Source organism: Malaya genurostris, chromosome 1 (genome assembly GCF_030247185.1).
Source record: "Malaya genurostris strain Urasoe2022 chromosome 1, Malgen_1.1, whole genome shotgun sequence".
In the NCBI taxonomy this organism is placed as follows: domain Eukaryota; kingdom Metazoa; phylum Arthropoda; class Insecta; order Diptera; family Culicidae; genus Malaya; species Malaya genurostris.
This window is the reverse complement of record NC_080570.1, coordinates 136,794,104-136,812,831: the sequence shown is the minus strand read 5'-3', so window position 1 is coordinate 136,812,831 and position 18,728 is coordinate 136,794,104. Positions and strand designations below refer to the sequence as shown.

The window sequence follows — 18,728 nt, the reverse complement described above, 5'->3', positions numbered from 1 at the left end:
CGGCTTCTTCCGTCACCGTCACCGGAACGTCAGCCTCCGTCAAAATTAGTCAAATGAGTTTTCCCTTTGCACATTCACACGATCCAGCAGAGATCCGGAACGTCAACGTCCGTCAACGCAAGCCCCGTCAACATTTCTCCGAAAGAATATTTGACAGACTGTGACGTTTGTTATGTATGTATTCGGTGTCAAGATCCCACTCTTAAACGAAATATACCACTTATAAGTAATTAAACTTATCAGTAGATTTGCCAAGTACGTTACGTTGTTAAGTGGAACTGATTGTTTCGTTTTTTCCTCTTTCTAGTTAATTTTGGAAGGCATTTATTCGATTAAAAGGTAGGAAAACAACAGCTCGATTGGCTTCAAAAGCTCCCAGATTTTGTATTAGATTAGTGAAATAAAATTGAGCAAAACTAAGTTCTTCAAATTCTGCATGTAAGAAAATGACATGACGGACACGGATAGGAAACCGGATCGTGTGAATCAGAATGACGGTGACGGACGTTGACATTCCGGTGACGGTGAAGGAAGAAGCCGGACCGTCTGAATCGTACTTAACGGTACCCTTGTTTATCCCAATTTGTGGTACAATCGGATCAATTTGATAGGGTTCTACCTAATTTTGGATAAAAAAAAAATTTGTGCCACTGAGTAGCCACAAGTACGCATGTGCTCTGATCTGACAGATCGTTGACGTCTGTAAATAACAAAACAAACATCTGATTCTGGTTGTTAGCTTTGTTTCTTTTTCTTTCGTTGTCAATTTCATGAGTATTCAGATTTACCATGTAATTTTTTCAAAAATCTGTCTCTGACTCAAAATTTGTTCTGGATTTGTCTGTGTCCAAATATGTACAAGGAAATTTGGACCGGGTTTCATATTCAGTGAGCAAAAAAAAAACGTCTCACCGCCTATCGTATATGTGCCAAAGTTGTAAAGTTCTGACAAAATCTGGAAAAAATTTCAAAATCTGACAAAAGATCTGGTAGTTATAGCACAGACTAACAGACAGGACACTCAAACTAGATTCTTCAATCATTTAACGGTCATTTCGAATATTCCTTTATTTGGGACAGTACACACATGTGTCATGATGGCGCCACGTTACCCTATCAAAAACATCCTGTCTGTCATCTAGACTGTGTTTATTTTTTTCATTTACCAACCGAGTTGCCATTCATACATAATTACCTGTAATGTATTGATTTTTATACCTCCATGCGCATTTCATGCAGGATACAGATTAATTACATATTGCCAAAACTATATACAGAATTGTGCCTACTTCTCATCCTACAACGCAATACAAAATCGAACCCGTTTTGTTACAATATTTACTTGCTTCTGGTCTGCCGTCACTTAATTTCGGGTGAAAATTACCAACACAATCAAAAATAGTCTAGATGAACAACGTTGAGTAAAATAAATGTTTACCTTCCAACATCGCAAAAAAAGTTAAATATATTATCAACGTAATCCAATAATTTATTGTGACGATTCATTTTCAAATATTTTGATGAAATCAGGCATCCCTGCAAGTGTTGACAAATGAAGGGAAACCAACTAGTAAAAAAACTTTTACATAACACAAGGGGTGTACAGATAGTAAATAGTTCGCGCAGTACAATATAGGTGGAACTAGTGCATCACGAAAAATTATTTTTATAAGAATTTACTCATACTGTCATGTCTGTTAGTCTGTGGTTATAGTATCTGGCGAAGCGAGAAAAATCTGGCATTTGCTAGATCAATCTGGAAACCTGGCAACGCTGTGAGCAGGGTTACCGGTTATGAGAATTTTCGAAAATACTCTGAGAAAAAAACAATTTTTTTGTTATTGATTTGTACAACTTTTATTTGGCAGCCTTTTGTGTACAACAAAAATGTGTTGTTAAGAAAATGCACCAGAAATCCAGATTTGAAAACAATTTGCAATCAGATAAACCACAAAAAAACATTCACACCCGAGTTCCTTATATGGTACAAAACTTAACACACACTCGACTGAAACGCGAAGCGCTTCATGGGAAAATTTCACGATGCAAAATGCGGTAAGAGTTCCGGCACAAAGCAAATCCAAAAACTAAATGTGTCGTGTTCGGTGTGGTTCGCTGTGCACTGTGAACCCGATCCAAGTGAAAAAAAATGTGTTGCGCTTTACATGCACCCATTTTTTTTGCACTCGGTGCAAACTATGTGCATGGGTTGGGAAGACTGACCTTAGCTCCAGTAGTCATATGATATACGACAACGATCAGTTAGAGGAAGCTGCCTTTATTCGAAAGAGTGACTCCTAAGGGTAAGGTGAAAATCGATGCCTTCGCTTCGAGTTTTTGCGTCACAATAACAGTAGTATTGCACGAATTTCAAACTAGTTTTTCTGCGGCATTGCTTCTTAGAATCGAAGTAAAGATTTTGTATCCGATTTTATCACACTTCGTTGTTTGAAAGTCGAGTGATTTGCAAAATAATCTGGCGACTCTACTAATGAGATAGTCCAATAGGTCAATTAGCGTCCCTTACACGATCATTAAAAGTGTCATTACTAAAAAGTAATGCCTTTTTTAATGAACGTGTACGGGCAGTAACAATACAAATAATTCAAAAAGCTCGGTGACGAACCAGTGGACAAAAAAGTGATACGTGAACCAATAGCTTCCCCCTAGTCTCACTAGATAGTAAAGAGACTGTCTGTCCCCAAAGAAAAATGGCACTAAAGAGCTCCAGCTCAAAGAAAAATTGCAATAATTTTATTCATACTTAATAGATATAAAACGAATCGGCTCTTTTTAGCTTTAAAGATCTTGAACCTATTCAAATAAATAAATGAAAAGTATTGATCCTTAAATGATACCATGGACTTTTCAATATACTATCAATAATTTTAATTTGGATTGATTTCAGCATCTCCGTTAAATGTAATATTTTTAGAATGAAAAACCTGGACGAAGCATATTCGAATGATGCATTCTCGGAGCCGAAAGTCAAACCCAGTATGCTATCGCGACGGATTCCCCCACAATCCTGCCACATAGTAAGCGGCTTAAAAGTTTTACTTCTCCGTTTCTCAAGGCTCAAATTGCCAATTCCAGACTGAGCTTTATTGCTGTGCCATGATTCCACCCACCAGAAACTCGTAAAGTTAAAATAGTACGAAAGAAAGCTATTAAAAACAGGAAATGAGAGCGTGATAAAAAATAATTCCATCTTGCCATTAGCTGCGTATCCTTTCTTCCATTTCTCAGCGCAAACAAACTAGTGTGTATGAGAAAGAGCGTATGTGTGAGTGTTGGTTGTCCCAATTGAGGTCACGTATCACAAGGAAACGGTAACGGGATCAGATCGATGGACTTCCCGTTTCAGTCTGTTTAAAAAGGTTCTCTTTGCAAAACATGGATTGGCACGCCCAAAACACTTTTCCTCCGTCCCAGCTAAATGGACAAAAATAGAAAAAAGGAAGACACGACAACTCTTAACACATTCACTTGGACAGGAAAGACTGAGTGTGATTGTGAGGCTGTTTTGGCTTTGATGGCACGTGCTTTCAGAAGAAGATTAATTACCTTTTTGTGGTACATAATTGGGACAGACATTGTATTTATCTCGTTTGTTTGTTTGCTTGTTTGCTGGTTGAAAAATTAGAAGCAATAGAAGCGGGAAAACGCGTCTATAAATCATTCATTCTTTTTGGATTGTTTTGAAAATCAGTTATAAATTTCATATTTATGTACGCGGTCGGTCAGAACGGCATTGACTACTACTAGAATACCTTTTATCACAGATAGACAGGCTTGAACAAAATTTTTCAAAATTAATTCAAAATTGGCTATACGTTGAAAACACTACTGCCACCTACTCGACTGTTCGCCACGATATTTTAAAACGCTCCACTACGTTCCGGAACGATAACAAAATCCTCCTGCCTGTTATAGAAATATTCCAACTGCAACAATTTTAACACTTATCACACGATTACCCTAAGTGTTAAAGACAACTTTATTTCCATGTCGCATAAATCACACGAGAATTCGATCGGAATAAAACAAAAATAAACTTGTCATTTTAACCAACAGCAAAACAGAAATCTAACGTTGCTCAGTGAAAGCGGAACCCAAATCGTGGTGGCACCTCGTGTCGATCGTGGTGACATCTGCAAATGTTCGCCACACTGATTGAGCAAATTTTACACACAGTTCATATGTGAGCCTGTATATCTGTTATCTGTGCTTTTATTTAACCGATTACCAAAGTATGCCATATTGAAACTGCCTTATTTTGTCAAATGGAAACAGACGGTTGCTAGATTCTGGCTTACAGCAAAATGTGTTCTTAATTCTGGTGAAACGCTCAATGGGAATGGTTTTACAAAATCTCATTGAAATCTTTTTTTTTTCATTGTCCTACCGAAAGGGCATCTGTACCCGTTTGAGTTTGATTGCACCGAGAAACAAAAAAAAAACGCTCCCAGTTCAATGGGCACCTTTTCATCTGTCTGGAAATGCTCGACTATTCAATTACATGAGCATCAATCGCTATTGAAGAATCCAACCAACTCTTTTGCGATCGCTGCGCTGCCCGAGTGTCTAGCTTTGAACTAAGCGATGGTGATAATTTTCAGATTTTGCTTGAAGATTCGAACAAAATGCAGGGTTTTTATTATTTTTTCTTATGAATCGAATACTAACATACTAAAACGTGTGAAAATTTGGTAAAAAAAACGATCATTAATGATTCAGTAACTTTCCGTGGTATGTTTGATTGATATTTATGGAGAAATCGTAACATGAAATACCAAATTCGAAGAAGTGAGGTTGGGTACTGTTTTCATATCTGGGATATTCTTTGTTTTTTTGGGTAGGATTTTGAGATTAATTGATAAATTATGATCAAAAGTTTTATGACTAGTCTATTTACTCATGTTTTATCATCTAAATCAAATCAGTATGTGAACTGAAAATTTCAAATTTCATCCTAGATTGTAAAGAGTATAGGACAATTTGAAATCATATGTTTGATGACAACACGTGAATAATCGTTTTTCTTACCCATATTTGTAAGGTTTTGCCATCTGCATTATTTCAAACTCTAGTAAATTGAAAAAATCGTCAAATTTTTTTCTAAATACATGGGATAAGTCAAAACAATCACCATAACGCTATCTCGTGGTGACCACGCTGATTGGATTGTTCAATTATCTTCCTCTTGTCGAGCATTAATAAACAGAACCCAATTAACGGAGCATGATTGCCCTTCGAGCAGCAGTGGGCTGCTGTGTGTTGTGTGCTGTCAATTGCCAGGAAACGATTGACCTCGATTCGGGTGCGTAAAATTGCATTACATGGCAGTTCAGTGCACACAAAAACCGACCACGACCACTAACTGGTGACAATGGCGATGGAATGCTGGAATCCTGGGTGAAAGGCCAAGCAGTAATGAAATCGTTCCACCATGTTTGTGTACACGATTGCAATACTACACAGGTGCACACATTTTATTGTCAGTGTCAGCGCGGTTTACATTGTTTTCCGGAAGATGAGGAAGAAGGTGAAAACGATAACATAAACAAGTGACATTGTAGAACCACACTCACAGGAGGCAGACAAATATATATAAAATGTTCCGATAAGCACCGTCTTGAAGCACCCGACCCACAATGATGAAACTATGTCAATAAAAAGTAATGGATGATGTTATGAGAAAGGTGTCACATTGTAGAAGTCGTGCGGGTTGTTGATGACTGGGTTACTACACTGAAAATAATTTGCACGCTAACATCATGTGCAAAGCATTCGATGTATCACTGCTTGTAGAACACATGAAATTTATGAAAATAAACACTTAACTCATAAAATGAGTGTAAAAACTGTTGATATTTAGTGGAAATCATGTTACGTTCTTATGAAACGCACTTAAAAACGATCAGATATATCGTTACCTCTGGATTCTATATGCATTTCATGTGAATGTCACATAGTTTTCCACATAGATTTCAATTGAAACAGAGTTGACCGATTCAAGTGTTTTGCACATACATTTGTGCTATACTCATTCCCACTAGAAAATGAAGTGTTTAACACATGTAGTTCGATTCAATAGCAAAACACATCACATCCAAAGGAAAAACACATCAAAGTTATGTGAAAAATAATCTAATCTCGCATCTTAGTGAATTGGCACATGAAATCTTGAAACAAATCGCTTTGGTTATGTATTAATATGAAATAGCATATTATATTGAAGTGATGTTTACATATGGATCGATCGTGCAAATTTTTGTCAGTGTACTCATTTCATTTTCGAATTGTTCGAGCATCAATCTTTGCTCGAAAATAACAGCATCGGGGCTACCCTGTAAACTCGAACATCGTGCACGAAAGAATTTTGATTGCGAACACTATTAAAGTTTACATTGCGTATCGCTAGAACAAAAGAGTGACTAGATTCCTATCGGGCCAATGATCGGTCCAATACGTCTCGACAAAGTCCACCGGGTAGAAGAATCGGGAAAGCTGCTACCCACATTATCAAATCCGAATCAATTCCGAATCGGCGAGAAATTTTCATTCGGAATTCCATGTGGAAATCATGTGGAATTCCGAATTAATTCCACCTCCAGCGCAATAACCGATTCCGAATGAATTTCGCTTCCAACCGGTTGGTTCGGAAACCTAACGGAATCGAGTGAGAAGATGCGGCTTGAATTGTCATTTCGTTTTCTTCGTATTCTTTTCCGATTTTGCACGTTTTCGTGCTAATTTTCAGTTTATTTCTCAATAAAAAAATGTATATAGCTGAATATATAATTTTAAATCTTTAAGTTTTTTCGGATATACAAAACCAGTTCTTAGAATTCCAGTATAAACTATTGAAATTAGCTGGAAATTAACAAAAAGGTCTACCTTAGTCAGCATCATCCATTCCTCTAGCTGAAGTGTAATGAAATGGCGTAAGTCGCCTAACTTTTACACTAACGCATTCATAAAATGAGCGACTATTCATTGACATTCATAATGTCACTGTCAATCGGCTTGATCGAGCACCCAACTCAGGTGAAAATTCTAGCACTGAACCAATCGAGCACTGAGCTCAAAAATTGCGGTCGTTTAATACAACAAATCGATTAGTTGCACATCAAACCAGAAATATAGTTGTTTCAAACCGAAATATTACAGATTTGAACTAAATATGCCTGATTTAAACTAGAATATGGTTGTTTTAAACAAATGTTGGTTGTTTCGAAAAAAATATTAGTTGAATCGAACCAGATTTGTTAGTATCACTATATGAACAAAATTCGGTAAAATTACCCCGAAATAATTTTTACAATATTTTTCCTGCTCATACCCAGTGAATTTTGTCGACCCGTATCGGTTCAATAATAGGCCCGATTATCGGATAGGTTGAGCACGATATTGACTCGACAATTCTGCACCATTTGCATGAACCGCGTCAAGCTGGAAAAGCTGGATTGAATTTCGAATCGACGATAAAATTTCATTCAAAATTCCACGTGGAAATCATAATGAATTCCGAATAATAACAACCGATTTTGAATGAATTCCGCCTCCAAACGATTCGTTCGGAAATCTATCAAAATTGAGTGAGAAGATGCGGACTGAATAATTAATTCGTTTTCTTATTATTCTTTCGCGATTTTTCACGTTTTCGTGCTGATTTTCAGTTTAGTTCTCAATAAAATATGTATACAGCTGAGTACACAGAACGAAAAGATGAAACTTACACGACATATAATTGAATGGAAAGTTACATTACAAAACTAAGCAGTTTGTAAAAATACAGCCTTGTTCAATAAAAAACTAAATGAATCTTAATGTAGTTTTACATCAATCATGGTTTTAAATCAGATTTTCGTTTCAACTGATGTCTATTTCATAGTATTATCGGTTTACATGATGTAAAGTTTTGTGATGTATCTTTCCATTCAATTGCCTGCTCCAAATATGTACATTAAAATAAATGTAAATTCATAAAATATTTATCTGTGTATATAAATGTAAATCTCAACATTTTTCGGATATACAGAACTAGTAAATAAACAGTTCTTCTTAGAATTCCAGCATATACTGTTGAAATTCGCTGAAAATTAACAAAAAGGCCTACCTTAGTTAGCATCATCCATACCTCTAGCTGGATTGTAATGAAATGACGTAAATCGCCTTACTTTTACACTGTCAAACATGCAAGGGAAATCATATTTCCACCTAAGAAAAGACCTGACAACTGGTTTCTTATTATTCCTTCCAAATCATCCTTCTCGTCATTTTCGCCGGAACGTCAGCCTCCGTCAAAATTAGTTAAATGAGTTTTCCCTTTGCGCATTCACACGATCCAGCAGAGATCCGGAAATTCAACGTCCGTCAACGGCAAGCTCCGTCAACATTTCTCCGAAAGAATATTTGACGGACTGTGATTCTCGCACACATGCACGATTCATATGATTACGGTTTTGAGCTGACGTTTGTTATGTATGTATTCGGTGGCAATATCCCACTCTTAAACAAAATATACCACATATAAGTATTTAAACTTATCAGTAGATTTGCCAAGTACGTTACGTTGTTGAGTGGAACTGATTGTTTTGTTGTTTCCTCTTTCTAGTAAATTTTGAAAGTTATTTATTCGATTTAAAGGTAGGAAAACAACAGATCGATTGGCTCCAAAGGCTACCAGTTTTTGTAATTATGGAATAAAATTGTGCGAAACTAAGTGCTTCAAATTCTGCGTGTAAGAAAATGACATGACGGACACGGATAGGAAACCGGATCGTGTGAATCAGAATGACTGTGACGGACGTTGACATTCCGGTGACGGTGATGGAAGAAGCCGGACCGTCTGAATCGTACTTATATGCCAACGTATCGGCTACAGTGTAGCCATATTTACAGATTTTTTTAATAACTTTATGCTAAGAAATTTTTTTTATTAAATTTAAATTTTTGAACTAAGATTTTGATTTAAAATAAACATGAAAAATGTTTTGGTGAATGCATTTTTTTATTATAAATTAATACTTAAAAACAATTAATTGAGCTTTGATTACAAAACAAGAAATATCTCATGTTGGACGCAAAATCGAATCCATTGTTGACGTATTACCGGATCTTTTGGAAACCGGAAAAAGGCCTGTTTGGATAGAAATGTGTAATGCGACCTTAGTGTGGAACACAACAGTTCATTCTTCTCGTAAAACTAAACACACTTTCGAGTTTACACTAATTTAAAAAACCTTTTTTGATACACTTTAATTCACTAAAAAGAAAAACGGCTTGATGATGATTTTAATTACACAGTGCTGCCACTATAAACATTTATTACAAATGAGATTGAAAAAAGTGAAACATTCTTTGAAAATTTCCATTTTCATTGGTGAGCTAAAATTATACATTTTCTTTATACTTGGCATCATTGCTCGCGAACCCTGCAAAAGTTTTTTTTTTTCACAATGTGCAGGTAGCAACATCAGAATTGTCGCAAAACGGAAATGTAGAGGCGCTGCTTGTTTAGAGATGATACTTTCAGCAAGAGCTGTCAAATCGGTACACGCTGCCAAAAAATTACCTAATTTTAAGTACTTTTCACTCAATAGAGGGGTTGTGTGCAGGAAGTCAATTTTGGGTAAAATGGGTTTTACTTATTTTTGAGTAAAAGCGTCAATAGTACTGATTAGGTAGAAACTACGCAAGCGATATAGAAATCAGCTTGGGTAATTTGATTTCAGTTTTCGTTCGATGATTTGAAAAATAAAATTAAACGCAAAAAATGATGTCAACTATGATTACGTTATTTATTTAATATTTATCATTTTACATATTTCAACAATGTAATGAAAATTAAATCTGTTCGCACATTTATGGGAATTCATGTTCATTGTATTTTGCAATTAGAGCTGCAACAGTATTAGATCTACAGACTATTGTTGTTTTGAAAAAGAAACTAACAAAATCGAATAATTTTCTTAACTTCAAAAATTTTGAAAAATGTGTCTATAGTCTCTATATATCGATGACCGCAAGGCAAAATATTTTTATCAAATACAATAAACATAGGTCCTTCCTTAAATACCGGTGCCACACATACAATGTGCGGCATGCATGCTAATTCACTATATTGTTTGACGACCTCGTAGTCTGTTTTGCCAGGAACTATCTAAGAGAAGAAAAAAAAATGCATCACAATATGCTTGTTAAAAATTGAAAATAGAATCAGAAATCATTACCTGTATTCATTTAGTCAAAGGTGTAGCCAGAATCTCTTCGACTGATAATTTATCATCATCTGCTGTACGTTTAATTCCACGGTTAGTTAATTTTTTCAGTATCCGCAATGTTCCTCTCACATACTCTGAAACGTTAAAAATATATTTCATATATTTGAAGCTACGAGCATAAAAATATTTAAACAAAATCTCACTGTTTTCCACATCTCTCCATTTACAATCGAGCATCAATCCAAAGTTGTTGAAGCCTTTCAAAAGCTTGTTGTACCTATAAACAAAAAGCACGTATATTTAGAGATTCGACCGTGAGAGTAATGCTCCAAATCTGACCGATAGTTTCTGCCATGCAACACACAAAATTATTTTCACCCAACAGCAACTTATTGAAGTAAACTAAACTGTTGAGTGAAAACTACTCAATCGATACAGTACTTTTCACCCAACAATAAAAAACATGCTTGATTACTTCATGTTAGGTGAATTTAAGTCAACCATTGGGTTTTTTTTTTTGGCAGCGTGTAGGAAAATTTCTAATTACTCCACCTTTTCAACGATTTCTTATGAAAACGGGCAAATTCATTTGAAAAACCATAGTAGAAGTTGAAGAAAATTTTTTTACTCTGGGGTGGTAATGTTGATCTTAGTTCATTGTGCGAAATCTACCGTTTATTCAGTATAGAGCATTAAACTTGGTTTGATGCCATTTTTCAAATGCCTGGAAATAACCAATAAAGTATCCAAAATAAATAGCACTCGATCGCTATACATTCCAGTACTCGTGAAATCAACAGTACACTGGTTTCTGATTAAAAAAATGTTGATCCGAAAAAACCTAACCTTACCCAATTTTACACATTTCTGAAGATTTTCCATGTTTAATCGTAGTTTACACTAAAAAAAGTAGTAGTAATCACTTTGAAATCGAGTTTCTTCTACTCCGAGTAAACTTTTATTGCTGATATCTATTTGTACTATTGAATAAACGATAAAAATGTTGCAAATCACAACTGCCGATATGAAAATTTCCGAAAGAATTCTCCTTTTCTTGGTTCCATTTTTCATTAGCAGGTGTCGCTACCGGTAAATCAGCTTTGCGACAATGTGCCAATTGCCAATAGAATTCCGTGAAATTCCGAAGGTCTTCGATTGTATTTATATTTTCAATGTGATATAAAAATTCCAAGACTTTTGAGTTCTCTGTTCCGGTTTGAGAAACTTATGATTTTCACTATCCGTCCTAAGTTTATTTCCATAACCATGTACTGTGCGCTTAAAAATGATATGCTCGTAGCTCAACATATGAAGAAGTAGAAAAAGTGCGGCTCACGTATGCTGACTTAGTATTTTGAAAAAGTAATCGGGAATCAAAGTGCCAAAATATACTTTGAACCTTCGGGTCGCCAGGAAAGACATTGGTCTTTGCCGTAATTTAAAAAAAAAGTTCAGCAAATATGTTAGCGTTTGCCAAGCTATTCCAATTTAACCGTTTCATTTTGCACTAAGCAGTTCAATTTGAACTGCACTGCACTCTAACAAGTCTAAGACGAAAGGTGAAATGTAGTATCAAAAACAAGTTATTCCGCCAAATGTAGCTTTGCATAAAAAAAACACATCATCTGATAAGATGAAGGATACTTACTTCTTAGATGGGCTCGACTTTTCGCCTCTCCGAGGAACTCACCAACTTTCCACTCCGCTTTCCCTAGTACGCAAATAACTCGTTTCGCTCCGTTGGATTATGATTTATTCATACTTTCCGGTTTGTCTCCTCGCCAAACGTTTCGGAAATGGTTGATTAGTATTCACTGCGTGAAAAATGTACTGTCTTTCTACCGGGCGTAAAAAAATAATAACATTTCAGTCACTGAAGGAGTGAGGTGTTGAGTGAGATACAAACACAAGTGACGATTGAAAAGTGATGAATCTATTACGCCTTTTTTTAGTTTTGTACGCTATCATCGGGTGTGTTAGTAGGTCGAAGTAGGCTTCGGTTTGAACGAAAAACTAACCAAACTTACTTTGGAGATTAGGTTTAACAAGATGACGTCACCAACGAATACGTGATGAATATTTTTTGACAGATATCAGTGCTTTATTTACCCCTGACAACTGTCACCCGAAGTTCACCTTGCTCATTTTGTGAGGTTATGTTATGTTCGTGTACCGACCCAAGCAGAAGTTATACGAATACGTTCAATTTGTGTAAATAAATGATGATAGCGCTTTATTGAAATTGAAACGAAAAACAAAGTTCAATAAATTTCATACTGCTTTTGAATGGAGAAAAACTAAATAGAAGTTCAAAGTTGTTACGATTCCAATTTCTTCTAGGGTAACTGTGCTTATATTATTCTGCTTACAATCAACGGATTGCACTGAACGGAGAGAGCGGATCTTATTCTATTCAGTGTACCACAACGAAGGAACAGAGATGAATAACGGTACGTTTACTCTATGTCTGAAAACAGAAATTGTAGCGACATGTTTCTTCATTCTCTGGAGTCGACAACGGTGCCCTGTGCTTCGTTTCGTTTCTTCTGACTGAGGATCAGACATCGTCTTGTAGCAGTATGCAATTTAGTCGCAATTCGAGTAAGAATGTCTCTTCTGTTTATCCTTAGAATTGAAATGCAGTGCGAATCTATCTCCCCTTCGCTAGTGTCATACATTCTATGAATTTGCAAATATTTTTCATATTGTATCCGTTCGTGTATCTTTCATAAATAAAGCTTATTATCTGAAGACGCCGCTGTCTCACCCAACTGCATTAAATTGAGTGCGTGAATCCAGTTTCATGAATTTTCATTTATCATCTGACACAGTAAGATCTCTTCCGTGACCTACTTGCGAAATGATTAAATCTCAGGAAAAATTCGTTTGCATATAAAATAACTCAATTTTCGTTTTAAAATCTACTACTTTTAAGTTCATCAATACATAAGAAAAAAAAATAACACGGCACGAGCCCAATGTAATCAGTCTAAAGCACTGTGGCATTTTGGCGGTGGAACCACACTCATTTTCGCCTTTTACCGGTGTGGTGCCGGTAAATTGGAAAATTCATTACATATAAATAACACTTCATTAAAAAAAAGAGAAAACTCGACTCATAAAAGTCACTTCGTATTCATTTCGCCCCGGAAGTCTCGGTCTGGCTTGTGCGGGACTTCTCTACCATCGCCAGAGAAGAAGAAAAAAGCACTGTATCTGTCTCACGAGAACTCTCATTTCTCTGGTAGGAATCTTTCGGGATGTAAAAGTTGTACACTTTACAACCCAGTAAAGGAACAGCACCGCCCTTCTGCCTGCCAGTCTGCCAGATGCACGTAGGAGAATCCAATCTGCTCTGTCGTGTGTCGTCGCTACCGTGGAAGTGTATAGTAGGCCTTGCCGTTGACTTAGTTTCTGTGTCATGCAGTAGTTTAATTTATATTAAATTCCTTTCTGTTGACAGGACTGGATACAGTCAGGTTTCATCAAATGCGAAAAAGGAGGTACCCAGTGTGAAATTGATGTTTTACTTTGGTCACTGGAAAGGATGCAGAACCTTACTTGACAGTTTAAAATCGTGATTTGGAATCATTTTGAAACCCAATTTCAATCACGATAACGATAACAACAATAACAACAGTAACAATAGAAATTACAGTACAACATTAAAACTGCAAAATAGTGAAACCTAATGAATAATATGCTGTACACAATATACATTTATCATTTTCGAAGGTAAATTGTCGAAATAGTAAACATTTCCATTTAAATTTGAAAACTTATGTTTGTCCATCAAATGAAAAACTTTGCTGTGACCATTGCAATACATGTTAATATAGGGTGATTTTCTAAGAGGTATAGGATTTGATTTTCCAAAAAAAGCACAAAATTAGAGAAAATTTATGGAATTTTTATTGAAGTCGATAAAACTATCAATATAACTTAATTTTTGAAAATGATTTCATGCAAATGTTGGCCGCAGCTCCGCTTTAGATGACCCATCCGCAAGGTCCAATTTTGGCACACTCTCTTCAACATATCGACCGGTATTTCACGAATAATGCCACCGGCCCATAATCCACACCAATCAGTGACTTTTTTGGGATGCATTTGTAGCTCTTGCAATGCTTCTGGCTGGTCTTCACTCAAGATGCGGTAATTTTGACTGTTGACGTATCCATTCAACCAGAATAGAGCTTCGTCGCTGAACACAATTTTCGATAAAAAAAGTGGATATATCTTTAACTTTGCCAGCGCCCATTCATGATTAAATAATAGACCAAATGACGATTCATGTTTAAATTACAGACCAAGCTGAATAAGTTTGACAAAGACACAAGACACGATTCACGCGTGAGCTGTCAGAAACAGTGTTGCCAAAAAAGATACCAGCAATAACCTCATCCTTTATATTATTATAAACTATTTTATGAATTGTGAACTACCTTTTTACAAGAGGATGTTAAGTATGCAATTCAAATGATTAAATTTTCTCATTCTTCTTGAAAAACTATTAAATATTAGGTTTTCATACTATGTAAACATCACGTAGGGGAAACCGGGGCTAGTCCGGACAAGGGGGTTAAACCAGACAGAATAAATATCATAAAAAGCAGCAATTATTACGATCCATGAATAGACTTTGGAAACTTGCTTTCATATGACAGACAGACGTCAGTTAGCTGGGAAACGCTAAGTCAATTCAGTTTGGCGGTGTACATTTTTTACTGAAATTGTTTTTAGAAAATGTTCTTTTTTCTTGGATATATTTGGGATTTCTGTGCATTGTAATGACGGGCTTTCAAGTGTTTATTTTATACTGAATGGAGTGATTATTGAGTGCGTCGATTACGTGGAAAATAAATCTATTATTGCGTCCCGAAAACGGATTGTCTGTGCGAGACTAAATCGGACAAAAAGTGGGGCGCAATAGGACACATAATTTTCGACTCGTAATTCTAAACGGATTATTGAAACTCATCTAAATTTTGATATCCATTTCTATATTCTTCTTCTATATACTTGATTAAACTAGATTTAAAAAAAATTAAGACAAAAAGTAGTGTAGCGAAACAATCAAATAATCTTCAAGAAAAACTCTAAAGTCAGTTTTCACATCCATTATTTGGTTAAGTTTCGAGACAATACCTATATTTCCAGTGAGCAGGATTATGTCTCACGCAAGGTCGAAACCAGCACGCAATCCAATCGAACATGATTTTATTTCTTTTGCGCTCATAAGGTTATTTTAAGATTTGGTGCCCTACTGTATTTGTTCTTCATTTTTGTATGAAACTTTATAGTCCGATTTAGCCCCACGGTTCCTGAATATTGGATTTTGGGGTAGTCACTTCATGATGACTTGGTACAAAAACTAATGCATGTTTTTTTCCAAGTCACAAATTCCGGATGAGCCCCGGTCTGCCCTATTCTATTGGAAATCATAAAAACAATATATTGATTCGTCGGAAATGAAAAATGTATTTAAAAATGTATTGAAATCCACAGATCTGATGGTGAGTCAATTGTTTCGGTTTTTTAATCAAATAATCAATGATTTGTTTTTGTCGTGAATACGACTTACGTTACTATGGGGTGCCTTTTTAAAAATTTACCCTCTGAGAGAGTGATAAGTTTTTGATTGTGAATATCTCTTGTTGTATCTAACGAATCAACATAATTTTTGCTACATGCCATCGGAAATATGATCACAATTTTATGATAAAATATTCAGTTGTGTGACATAAACTCAAATAATTCTAATTAAACTTTTCTGTAATGTTTGGTATAAACGAGTATCAAAGTGGATAATTTATAAGGCGCGATTGCCTTTCTCGTATTTTTAAAGCTCATAGCTCAGTGATTTGTGAAAGGATTTATATAATCTAACTACTACTCTAAGTACACTATTGAAAAACCTGTCTCATTTGACCCATGTCAACACCAGCCAATCAGAACGCGTTCTGAGGAAGAGAACAAAATATCTGCTGCAGTACAACAAATCGTTCGAGAAAATGTTCCGAACAGTGTTTAATATCGTAGTGAGTTTCACAACTTGGTCCTTCTGAAAGGCAGGAAAGAATCCCGTACAGCATCCGGATAGTTTCTTTCAATGAAATGCAAAACCGAAATGAAATATCGAAATTAAAATTCTATATGCTGCTATTTTTATAGCCGTTAGGACCGCCCATTAGTAAAAAAGCTACAAAAGAAATCAGGTAAAAACAAGCCTCTCAACGAAAATTGGATCAGTTTGGATTCTATCGCCACTGCGAGCAGATGTATTTTGTGTCGTTTGCAAAGCTAGTTTCGCTTCCGATAAGAGCGATTACGTCACAGCTGTCAGTCATTTGCATTGGCGAAAAAGCAACGGTGGAGAGCATTACACAAAATCAGCCGTTCTAATGGCTCTAAAAGTTTTCTAAAGAACTATTAGGATTTCTTGCTCGCAAATCGAAGGTAAATATCCTCAGTTTAGTGAAAATCTAGAACAGTTTGAATAGATTTGTCCACTTTTCGCTGTGTGAAATTCACAGTAACCGAGATCAAGTGAAGCCTTCTTTGTTTTCGCGAAAAATGTGGAAAAGGGGAATGCTTGCATAATTCATACAATTGATCAACTAATTGATATTCGGAAGTTTTAAGGAACATGTCAGTTATTTTCGTATTCACGACATCCACTTATGTCTCTGACATTACCCACCCGCCTTTTTGTACAATGGCGACCCAAGACTACCGACACTTCCTTTCTGAAGATGAGCGCAAAATTCCTGTAACTGTAAAAAACTGTTTATATATTGAAAGTGTTATGCTTGTTTATGTTCAAACAAAATCTTTTGTTCTTATTCAAGCTTCACAAAAAAGTTTTTTGGAAAATCGCTCAGTGATATTGATGAAACATGAGTAAAATGCGAACGGCATCATTACTCCAGTTTGATTCTTGGTAGATAAATTTTGGATTACAACATTCCTTAGTTTCAATTAGACTTATCTAAGAAATTGACGTGGGTTCTTTTGAACGACTTCTGATGCCGGGTATACAAAACCAATGTAGTCAATGCGACTTCATTTAGTAATCAAATATCAAGATTATGATTTGAATTAGATTTGATTTAATTCCCTTTTTACCCTCGAATAACAGATTTCCAACTATCTTCGGGACAAGTTCTAAAACTTGGCGAAGTCAAAACAAAAATTTTGCCGACCTAAATTTCTCTAGTAAGTATGATGAATGAAATCAATTTAGCGTGTTAAAATAAAAGTACACGACAATTTTAAGAGTAATTAACTCTAATTAATAGTCTATGATCAAACATATGTTTAGGTTTGCTTTAATAAATTTACATATTTACCGACAAATGTGCGCATCTGGCATCACTGCTCTTGAAGCATATTTGAAGTTCTGCCAGAATACCGACAGAAATCAGAATATAGCCCCGTACTAGCGAGTTGCTCTCTGATGGCAATGGAAAAAGCGAATGAAAAAATAGATTCCTACTAAAATGAGTTAAATGAACAGTAGTCGACTATTGAGTATTTGTCTGGTTCTGAATATTCTTCATGCTATGCATTGCACTACTTATTCCACAATGTAAACTCAACAAAACTTTCTGCGCAACTCAGATTTATATTTCAGTACATTGCATTAGCAAAGATGGAATTATTCGGATAAGTATTACGTACACGGAGAACCCTTCGATCATAAAATTGCGATATCGCAGTTTTTGATTTTTGCGATAGTTGATTTAACTAATTTCTTTTTGATTCAACCAAAATGGTTTTTGATTTGCATATATTCAAGTAGTTGAAAAATATGTTGTTTTGAATGCTGTCAAATGCCGGAGACAGTTGAAAGCAAAACAATAATCGCAATGCAAAATCAACAACTTTTTTAGTTGAAATCTGTTCGCGTCGCTTCAAAATGTCAATGAAAACAACATTGATGGTTAAAGCGTTTGGTGAAATTGTGTTCATTCGATTTGAGAATTTTATGATAGCAAGTGTTTATCTAACAGCGGTGTTGTGATAAAGTTAACCTTGTTTGACATGAAAAAGATTTGGTGACAAATTAGAAAATGTTAATGAATGATCATCTCGTAATCTTTCAGGTATGCGCAAAAATTTTATGCTTCAAATTCGATCATTATTTACTTCCAGCAGACTGTTTTACTTCCAGTTTGATACCGATGATGATGTTCATGCATTATCAATAAAACGCTTTTTGACATGAATTTAGTTTATAAAAGTAACAGGAGCGAAGGGTTTCAAACGCACAGAACGCGCTGCGATTGAATGGCGCGTTTGAATTGCCGTCGCATAATTCCAATTCCCAGCGGTTGATGCACCCAAGCTCATATAAATTGACTAAAATTATCAGTGCATAACTTTAGTTCAACCGTTTGAAGGCATCATTTTTGGTAAATTTAATAATTTCGCTAATTTACTCGCCCCTCCGGGCACTTTTGCTGATTAAAAACGTTTTTCTACATCAATCAT

The 18,728-nt window shown here is 35.6% G+C and overlaps 1 protein-coding gene and 1 long non-coding RNA gene across 3 annotated transcripts in view; one reads left to right on the top strand and one right to left on the bottom strand.

The window, feature by feature from the left end:
• The window catches only part of LOC131425877 (probable serine/threonine-protein kinase yakA), a 218,795-nt gene that overhangs the window by 153,109 nt on the left and 46,958 nt on the right, over nucleotides 1–18,728 (top strand). The gene's annotated exons all lie outside the window — the stretch shown is intronic.
• LOC131425879 (uncharacterized) lies at nucleotides 10,016–10,714 on the bottom strand. The gene is made up of 3 exons (XR_009229038.1): nucleotides 10,572–10,714; nucleotides 10,436–10,509; nucleotides 10,016–10,366 (listed from the first exon to the last, which is right to left on the bottom strand). It is a non-coding gene; the product is annotated as an uncharacterized LOC131425879 (long non-coding RNA).